Here is an 11,217-nt window from a genome sequence, read left to right as displayed (position 1 = left end):
GAGTTGTTTTTATATTAACTGCTAATGGATGTCTTTTACTGTGCACCTTTAACATCAGTTTTAACTTACACACACATTCACATAGCCACAAAGACTTGATTGAAGTATTTTACCAATTTAGATTGTTCCAATGTCAAAATTATGTGTTCAAAAGAGCCACTATACAATTTCCTGTGCTCTCCATTTCGGTGTTTGTTTCTGTAGTATTTATCTCAGAAAGTACTGACATTCTTTTTTTTCCCCCTCACTCTCAGATTGTTTGAAGTTATCACTTGTTTACATGCTAAATACATTACGATGTCCACTAGGTTAAGTAGTCATTATTAAATTTCCAGATACATTTCCTCAATTTGGCTTTTACAGGGATAATAAAAATGTGGCACAAATTAAAGCACTGAACAGGGCTTCAGTTGCACTAGTCAGTCAAGGTGACCATTGCCAAATTCAGTTTTTGCCTATGTAAATATGTATACAAATTTTGCAACACCTGCACCTGCACCTGCACACCTGACACTTCTCAAATATATCCATCTAACAATTGCTGCTATGAGTGATTCTGACTTTGGTCAATTGCTGTCAAGAGATTAAAACAACATGTGAGTATATCTTCTAACAACATTTCTATGGCTGTTACATTAGGAGGAAAGCAGGAGAATATAAGTTTTTATAAATGTCCTGTCACTTCATCAGTGCTTATCTTTTGCTGTCTTTAAGATTTGTTTGATATATTTTTTTTTAACTATGTTGGACTATTAAATTGGTGGCAGTAATTTAGGTTCTTTATTTCTGTATCTTCAATATCGTTGCAGATTATTAGATGGCATGAGTGACATTTTAATGTTGTGTAGTTCTGTGAATTAGTCTTGCTGTTCTGTATGAGAAGAATTTGGATCAGCATGGATGTTTCTTCAAATGTCTTTTTTTTTGGGGGGGGGGGGTAATTTGTAGTGGAATCAGAAATGGATGAGAAGCTGATTGTAATTTCATTCATCTTTGGTAAGAGTCACAAGTTTTATTATTTATGGATCTCATAACAGTTTATAGACCACCTTTGAAATACGCTTGTTAGAGATGATAATTGTCAAACTAAATGCAAATGCTTTTAAAATTACTCAGGTGAGCTATTTTAAAAGTGGTTTATGACAGTTTGCAGCTAAATATGTGCTCTACCTTCGATCCCAGGATTCTCAATCCTCACTTCCTACTCTCAAGTCGTCCTCCGTGAGTACCACTATGTCAACTTGAAAATGACCTGGACCAATGCACAGCAATACTGTAGAATAAAACACACTGATCTGGCGACCATTGAAAGCATCAATGACACAACCAGGTTAAACAGACCTTCTTCTGACAACACACTGTTATGGATCGGACTAAAGGATGACCCACAATCCTGGAAGTATAAACTGGGAAGTGATGCAAACTCCTGGAAGTGGTCGGCGACAGATGAACCAAGCGTAACTGGTTATGAAAACTGGGATGGAGGTGTGCCACATTTTTATGAAGGAAGCGAAACCTGTGTGTACGCTTTGCCTTCTGGAACTTGGGATGATGCTTTCTGTGACACTAAATTTTACTTTGTTTGTTACGAAGGTAAGTAAAATGTGTGCTGCAACCAACTATTATCATTTCCAATCAGTTAACCTATACATTAATCAATTATTTTGTGAGTAGTCAATTAATTCTTTAATTCACCACCAAATAACCATATACCCTTTCTCATAATAAAGAATTTTAACATGAAATTCATGAATGAAGAAACGTACAGAATCAGTAAGGATGTTATTGACAGTATTCTGCCAGTAATAAACAAGCTAGTGTGGAGTATGAATTAACCATACTGGCCTGTGTGTAATTGGAAAGCCAGCAGTCTTATTTATCTGCAAAAGAGTGCTTATGCCCACTTACAGCGCAACGTTGACAGAAATCACTGTTTAGGTTTACTGATCTACGGTGCTGCTTTAAGTATTTACAACCTTCGGAATTTTCTACATTCCTGCATAAAAATTTATCAAAACGTCCTAAGATTTTTTTACACAAGTCATGAAAGTTCAATCCAATCCAATCCAATCCACTTTATTTGTATAGCACATTTTTAAAACAACGAGGTTACCAAAGTGCTGCACAACAGATACACAACAGTAAAATAAAGAAAGTAAAAGTTAATACAATAAATTAAAACATATGAAAACAATAAGAAAACCATAAGATCTAAATAAAACACTGAAAAACACAAAATTACAGTAAAAAGACAGACAGAGGCCGCACAATTCTCATGCTATATTAAAAGCCAGGGAATAAAAATGAGTTTTTAGGTGAGATTTAAAAGTATCCAGGGTGGGGGCCATTTTGACATGGGTGGGTAGCTCATTCCATAACTTAGGAGCTACCACTGAAAAAGCACGGTCCCCCCTGGCCTTTTGCCTACTTTTTGGCACAACAAGACGCAGTTTATCAGCAGATCTCAATGCTCTCGGTGGGGTATAGACATGTATAAGGTCGGCGATATACTGAGGTGCCAAACCATTTAGTGACTTAAAAACAAATAATAAAATTTTAAAATTTATTCTAAAATGGACAGGGAGCCAGTGGAGGGATGCAAGAATGGGGGTAATGTGGTCATGCTTACGAGTTCCTGTTAAGAGACGAGCAGCCGCGTTTTGGACTAACTGCAGGCGAGCGAGAGAGGCCTGGTTAATGCCAGTGTAAAGTGCATTACAGTAGTCCAAACGGGTCGAGATAAAAGCATGAATCAAGCACTCAAAATCATTAAAAGATACAACAGATTTAATTTTAGATAAAAGCCTCAGATGATAGAAGCTGGTTTTAACTATTGAGTTTATCTGTTTATCAAGTTTAAAATCACTGTCCATTTTTACACCAAGGTTAGTGACTATGGGTTTTACATATGGCTGCAGGGAGCCCAGGTCTATAGAGGAGACACCACAGGCGCGACTGGGACCAAACACCATAACCTCAGTTTTTTCTTCATTTAAGTTTAAAAAGTTACAAGCCATCCATGCCTTAACGTCTTTAAGGCATTCAAGAAAGGGTATCAGGGAGCTCTTATCCTTTCTCTTAAGCGGCAGGTAGATTTGGGAGTCGTCCGCATAAAAATGGTAGGAGATGCCATGTTTTTTAAAAATTAAACCAAGGGGGAGCATGTATAATGAGAAGAGGATGGGCCCAAGAATAGAGCCTTGGGGGACTCCGCAAGACAAGGGGGCAGACAACGATGCAGAGTCACCAAGCCTTACTGAAAAGCATCTCTCGGACAGATATGACCGGAACCATTCCAAGGCAGCATCCCTGATACCCACACAGTGCTCAAGACGGGAAATGAGAATAGTGTGGTCAACTGTGTCAAAAGCCGCAGTAAGGTCTAAAAGCATAAGAATGGCAGAGTCACCGGAGTCAGTATAACTAATAAAAGATCATTAAAAACCTGAAAAAGTTGACAAAGAGAACGCAATAAAAGGAGTGAAACAGAAATATGCTGACATCAAGGACATCAAGGACAAAGCAAAACACACTCTACAACCATGTTAACTATTGACTAATAAAACATAACAGAAATGAACATAAAAACATGAGCTTATCAATACTGTGCACTGTATACAGTATGTATTGGTTATAGGAACCGGCACCGTCAACAGCATTATGGTACTTCACAGCATGTTGAAAGAATTTGTTAATTGACTGTTGTCCAATGCAGATGCCTTTTCAAGGTGAGTGTGCATTGCAGTAGTATTTTTGTTTTATTTCAGGACTGACTTACATATTTTGCATGTTTTGGTTGTATGGGTTTCATCTCTAGTGAAATATTTCCACACACTTGATAAACCGACACTAGCTTGCTGCAATGATCCACTGGGCTCCTTGCCTATCTTTTCAGAGGCGTCAATGTCGTCAACAGTGAAGTCGACTAGTCTGTACAACCCCTTCTAGGCACTGACCACAAATCAAGAACCAGACTAAACTCACCGTTTCAATTACTCTATAACTGCTTCAGCCAAGGCTGTGGTGCTTCTCACACTAGCTATACTTTTTTTCGATTGCAGAATCACTTTCTTCAGGCCAGAAGACATATTTTAAATTTAGCCGAGCAGTGACATGGGAACAAGCCCGGGCTCACTGCAGAGAATACTACACAGACCTGGCTACAATTGAGAGTGATCAGGAAACGGCACAGATGTTGGCAGCACAAACCCGTCAAGACAATGTGTGGATTGGCCTGTATCGAATACCTTGGATGTGGTCTGATCGAACCAGCATCACCTTCAAAAACTGGGCCAGTGCAGAACCCAACAACTATGGTGGTAACGAGCACTGCGGCTGTGAGGATACAGACCACTTTTGGCACGATTTGGAATGTAACAGCAAGATGTCCTTCTGGTGTGAAGGAGGTAAAAAATAAAAAGTTTAAAATACTTGTGTTTCTCTTACAATACAATAATATTTCTGTCTTCTTTTTGTCTTTTTCTTTTTGTGTTGACGTGTCTGTTGGAATGTCAAGCCCTAAAAGTGAAGATGACCTTGGTGAGGATAAAGATTCAAACTGATGCAGACATTTCAGATCCGGCAATCAACACCCAGACCCTACAGCAGGTAAAACTCACTTCATGTCTTAGATGTGACATCTGAGATCTTTTCCTTGATATTGGGTCTCACATATCATATTCAACAACCACATCTTAGGAAGTCAACAGTTGGTGTCAGGCCATCAGTTAGTTGGTCTTCACATTTGTGGTGTGTCCAGTACGGTCAAGAATACAAATTCAGATACACAGGTATGAGTCTGGTAGCATGCAATTGCGATTCTATTATGGGGCGAGGATAGCCCTACAACCAATTAGAGATATTTTTTGTAAACACATTCAACTCTACAGCACTCCGGTGATATGTATGACAAAGTCATTGTTACTCTTCGGTTCATCACTGTTTAAAGCCTGCCCAAACAATTTGATTGGCCTACAGAGCATACTCAATTCCCAACTGAGCAACTCCAAACCAACTTTCCTGCACAAAATATTTGAGTGTGTATTAGGTCATCTGCTATCCTGGACACTAATGAATAGAATGTCTTTACTGTCATTGTAGTACAATGAAATAATGACTGTCTATGACGGTAGATACCAAACACTTTTGCTATTTCATACAATCGATTTCTAATATTACTTCTATTTCCTCTCAGCTAGGTGCAGTTCTAAAAAGCAACGGTTCACTGACAGACTTTAAACTGGGGTGGAAGATTCAACCGAAAGAAGAGGAACCTATGGAAGCAAAGCAGAACGAATCTAGCCAAATCTAGAAGCTCAAATAATCGATCAAAAAACATTGAATTGTACCTGCATACATACACATTTTGCACTGCTTTGGAAAACTGCAGTAAACCACAGACCATGGCACCTTTATAAAGAATTGTGATTGAATATTTGGCACTTGTTTCAGATGTAGCAGTCTGATCTTGTTGTATGACCTCGTACAATCACAATAAAGGCTTTCTCACCTTATCTTGCAAATAGCATCTTACATATCTTAACTAAACTGCTTAAAAGTAGTGTCTCTTTAGTCAGCCGATCAGCAAATTAGTTAATTGATTAATAATTAATAATTTTCGTATGTAGTTTTAGAGAAAAACAATGAGTGATTGGATAAATTGTTGCATGTCAGTGTAAGCAGTTTTGCATAGATTTGATTCTTTTAATTTTGGAAGGAAGGGGGACTGTTCCAATAATGTAGAAAACATTTACTATAACGACTTTTGACAGCAGTTTGGTTACGTATAAACACATAACAAGCATTTATTATTATAGTGACTACAATTAGAGTTTTCTGGGTTGTTATCATTAATCAATCTGTCAGAGGTAAATTTTGGAGGGAAGGGAGACTGTTCCTGTAACATAAAATACATTTACATTTGCGGAAAGTTTGGCATTTATTAGCATATAATCTGCATTGTGGACCATTGTTTTTTCAGGAGAGATGGAGTTGTTTTATGAAGGTTTTAATTTTTCACTTGGGGCTTGTGATGTTAATGTTTAAGGAAACGCCATGTTGCATTTTTGCTTATTAGTGTCATCTCACAGTAGTGAGTATTTCTGGTGTCTATGATATGCTCTCTATAGTATAACAAAATTTCGCAATCTAGCTGTAATTCAATGATGTATAAAGAATTAAAGTGAAAATCCATCACACAATTTGTGGATGATTTCTTCTTGTGTGTTACAAATGTTTCCTCTGTGCATAAATTCAGTTCTGTGCATGAAGTCAGTTGTTAAATCACTGAGAAGCTACAAAACATGTAGGGACAATACAAACCATTTTAATGTTTAGGTTTTATAGTAAATGTCTGCCTGGAAATGGAACAAGAACTATGACTTGTGTTAATAAAGCATAGTAACTTGTGAAAAAAGAAAATTATTGTTTTTAGTATTAAAGGGGAACTACTGTTTTTTACAACCTGTACCTTATTTCTGGCATAAAAATACTATCGTTTACTCACCCATATAACTTTTGTGCAATTTGTATTCCTTCGGGAGATAGTTAGATTAGCGTATATCCATGTAGTGCGAGTGACTGGGGCACCGAAATGCAGCCTCTAAATAACGCATTACCTGCTGCGAAACTTGTTCAGTTCACCGATATTTTGTTATCGTGCTAGTGCTATTCCCCGAGCGCCGGCTTGTTTACCTGTAATTTGCTACTGCTAGTTTTTTTGCAACATGGCTGAATATTTTTCCGATTCTGAGGTTGTGGACGAACCATAGCAGTAGCAAATCAGAGGTAAATAAGCCGTGTGCGCGGTGCTCAGAGACAACATCATCCAGGATTATGATAACAGCTAACTCTGGACTCAACGGAGAATAGCACTAGCGTACGATAACAAATTATTGCCGAAATGAACGGGTTTCGCGGCAGATAATGCGTTATTTAGAGGCTGTGTTTCAGTGCCCCAGTCACTCCCACAACATGGATATATGCAGATCTAAAAATCTCCCAAAGGAATACAAATTACACAAAGTTATATGGGTGAGTAAACAACCGTATTTTATGCCAGAAATAAGGTCCAGGTTGTAAAAAACAGTAGTTCCCCTTTAACTGCTAATGGTGGTCTTTTACTGTACACTTTTGACAACAATGTTAAATCCATGCAAAAGTCATACTACATACATACATCAAATACATTGAAGGATTTGATGTTAAATACATTGTGATGTCAACTGGGTTAAGTATGTTTTAATTCAATTTCCAGATGACAATTGGATTTGTCCTTGGCTTTTACAAAGATTATACAAATGTGGCACAAATGTAAACACTGAATAGGGTCAGTCAAGGTCACCATTGCCAAATTCTTCTTTTGCATATTTAAATATGCATATTTTGCATACTGAACACTTGATGCTTCTCAGAAACATCCATCTAACACTTGCTGATATGTGTGATTGTGACTTTGGGCAATTCGTTGTTAAGAGCTCAAATAAACCTGCGAGTATATCTTCTATCCACAGTTCTATTGGCGTTACATTAGGGGAGGAAAGCAGAAGAATATACTGCCAATGCCTGATACAAACAGCATACCTTTAGAGGTCGAGAGGACTCCATGCCTCGACGGGTCAGGGATGTGTTGGTGGCAAAAGTATAAAATAGTGGGTGGGTGGTCATAATGTTACAGCTGATTTCAGTTGATTTACTGCAGAATAAAGGTAGTCCTCATTTTGCATTATCGCATTACCTTACTGTAATTAATATCAGGGAAATTAGTGGTTTTAATATTGCCTTTATCATCAACCCACAGGATTTAGCCTCACTTACTGCTCTCATCTCATCGTGTTGATATAAAATTGAACATTGAAAGCGGACATATCAAAGTTGAGACGCTACTGCTGGAAGCACATTTTATTTGATATCAACTGTTAATACAAATGCAGTTAAACAGCCAGATAATATGTTAGACAAAACACCTGGTATCATTCAAATTATTTTGGCCGCCACCCACAGTGGCCTGTTCAAGTCCAGAGACCTAAAAATGAAAATCTAACATTTACAATTCAGACTGTCTTGCACTCTGAGACAAATCCTATAACTTAGCACCATAGTCAGGCAGGACAGGAGATGTTCTCAGTTTTGCATGTCATATTCAAATTAGGGCCGGGACTCGATTAAAAAAATTAATCTAATTAATTAGAGGCTTTGTAATTAATTAATCGAAATTAATCACATTTTAATCGCATATAAATATTTGACCTGAGAACAGTGAGAAGTAATTTTTTTCATATGGATTTATAAGAAAATTTCCCATCCACGGGGCCAACCAAAGTGGTCTCATCAGCTTCTTCGTTCATGTTCACTGTGGTTTGTTGTTGTCTGAAGTAATGAACGCTAGTTGGTGCTCCAGTATAATCGGTCCGCCGAAACTCATCCAGTGAGAAACACTCCGCGGTGCAAAAATAAGTGTGATTAAAATGCGTAAAAACTGTTTAACGCGTTATTTTTGTGTAATTAATTAATCTTAATTAATGCGTTAAAGTCCCGGCCCTAATTCAAATCAAAGTTCTTGGAAAGCTTTTCAATTTAGCATCATGTGGCCAGCAGCTGAAAAAAATTCAATCCATCGTGACACTGACTGGATCTGACAGCTTAAACTAAGGTATTCAAGGCTTTAAGTTTTTACTTTTACTCTTTATTTTGCCACACTTGACACTTTGAAGCCATATTTACTTAAATATAAGTAAATAAATAGCATAGTAGAGGTTTTCTGCCATTTGCTAGTCAGTGTGGATTTATTTTTGAATCTTAAGTAAGTACAGGTCAATGAACACTGTATTTGTGAGTGTGGATGACTTCCAACTACAAAACCTGAATTCAGTTTCTTAAACTTTTTATCAATAATAAAAGCTAATAAAAGATTTTAAAAAATGTCTCAGGTAGTCATGAGAGTTCAACTCCACTTAGTTAAGTCATGGTTTCAGGTTGGTTTCATGATAACTGAACTAATCTTAATGACCTCAGATGTTCCATATTAAAAACTCCTGGTAACCCTTCATGAATCAGTGAGAATGGTTTTGTATTTCAGCTGTTTAATAGCCCAAGCAAACCTCCCCAAAAAATAAAAAACAACTTCAAAGAGAGGCCTGACTTCCAGAGAGCCCTTATAAAGCTGTTCAGTCCCTGTCATCCTGTGTCACAGTGAAAATAAAGAGATATATTGCACTAATAAATAACCCCTCCATGGTGCCAGGCTCCAAGTGAAGGTTTACAACTGGTTGTAAAGAAGCAACAGGAAGGCTGTGGATCTGTTAAGATGATGGTCGCTTAGATCCCACTTACCATTTGGTGGACCGCCATATTTGGACTAAACGCTGGGCACCCATTAATGCACAAAACAAGCTGCATCTACAGTGTGAGAAACACTTTCAATCTAGGCAAATGTACAAACAGAATGAATACAACACCTTCCAAATTTGCTAATTATCATGTCAATACAAATGCAGTTGTATTTGAGTGAATTATTTCAAGTACTATACAGAGGGACATTTACTTTTTGATGCCAGCCAGAACTGGGTATATAGCTAGTTAGCTAACTAGAAATAGTTAGATATAAATAGCTAGCAAAAGATACAGATTGATAGCTAGAGATAGGCTGATAGATAGACAGACATAGCTATCTAGATAGATATAGATACTGTATAAATAGCTACCGTATTTTCCGGACTATAAGGCACACCTGAATATAAGCCGCACCAGCTACATTTTGGGGAAACTACAGATTGTTCCATATATAAGCCGCACCCGACTATAAGCCGCACCCGACTATAAACTGCTGGTGTTTTAATGTTTAATTACCGTAAGGGTTTCTTCTACCACGACAGGGGATTGTCGGGACAGAAATGACTGTTTGGAAACGCAAAGCGTCCCATTTATTTACATTTGACAAACATAAATCTTTCGATTAATCAAACAATCAATCAATCAAACAAAAAATCAATCGATCAAACTTTCACATCTTTGACATTACAAACAGCATTCGTGCAGTGCACAAATAATACAACGGTGTGCTCCTAGCGCACTTCCTGCAGTCATAGTACCATAGTAGTGCAGTATAACAAAAAACAAAGTTTACAACGCTTGACGAGGCAATAACGTTAAATGGCTAAATTTAATTCGTTTGTAAAAGTGCTTGCCTGTAACACGGCAGCAAAAGTGCAGTAAGGTTCCCGGCTGCTCAACTAAATAACCAGCATCTTTTTCGAAAACAGCCAACACAGCAGTAAAGGTGCAGTAATACGGCCGTATACTGTATCAAAATAACCAGCCTACTATACCAGAAAAGTCAGTTCTTAATCCTCGTGTCATCGTCTATGACATGATAGTGCGCCCCTGGTGACCGTTAGCTGTAAAAATCCATCCGCCGTTGTATAAACCGCAGGGTCCAAAGCAAGTGACAAAAGTAGCGGCTTATAGTCCGGAATTTACGGTATGTAGCTAGATAGATTGAGATAGATATAGACAGTTAGCGACTTACCTAACTGATCCCGTGGGAAATTTGGTCATTTCGGTCAATTCGTGGTCCACAGAAGGATGTTCCTGACTTTAGCAATTTACGTACAATTCGTTTTTGCACCGGCATGAATAATGTCAAAGTTTGTTCACTACTTTGGTTAGTTTACATGCTCAACTAAAATAATGACCATAACATTAAATTATTTCTCCAAATAATTTAACTTTGAGTGAAATTATTTCGATCTAAAATTCTAACTTAATTATTTAATTAACCAAAACATTAATCATAGTAGAACTTATGTGACAAAGTGGTTTTCTGTCCGCTGTCAAGCATCAAATCTTCTGGAAATACAAAAGAAGAAGATGTTTCCTATTGAACAGATTATCAAAGGTTTATACTAACCCTCTGCATCTGATTGAAAACTCCAGTCTGTTCTGATTGAGGTGGTTACATGAGTATTAGTGTCAGCATTGGTGAGAACGTTAGCATGCGTGTGTGCTTCAAAGCCTTTCTCTGCTATCCCATCCCAAAATGAAAACAAATGACTGAAGATTGAACAAGATGGGGAGCAAGAAAGAAAATATTGAGAGATGCTAAATGGTACAGAGGAACGAGGTGGACGGGCCACGGGGAGGGTGGACGAAGAAAGAGAAAGGAGGACAGGGGAGGACTGAGCTGGGAGGGAGGTCCGTCAGCAGCAGCAGGCTGCAGGA

Source organism: Chelon labrosus (genome assembly GCF_963514085.1).
Source record: "Chelon labrosus genome assembly, chromosome: 12".
Lineage (NCBI taxonomy): Eukaryota > Metazoa > Chordata > Actinopteri > Mugiliformes > Mugilidae > Chelon > Chelon labrosus.
The sequence above is the reverse complement of the archived record's forward strand: the minus strand, read 5'-3'. Positions refer to the sequence as shown.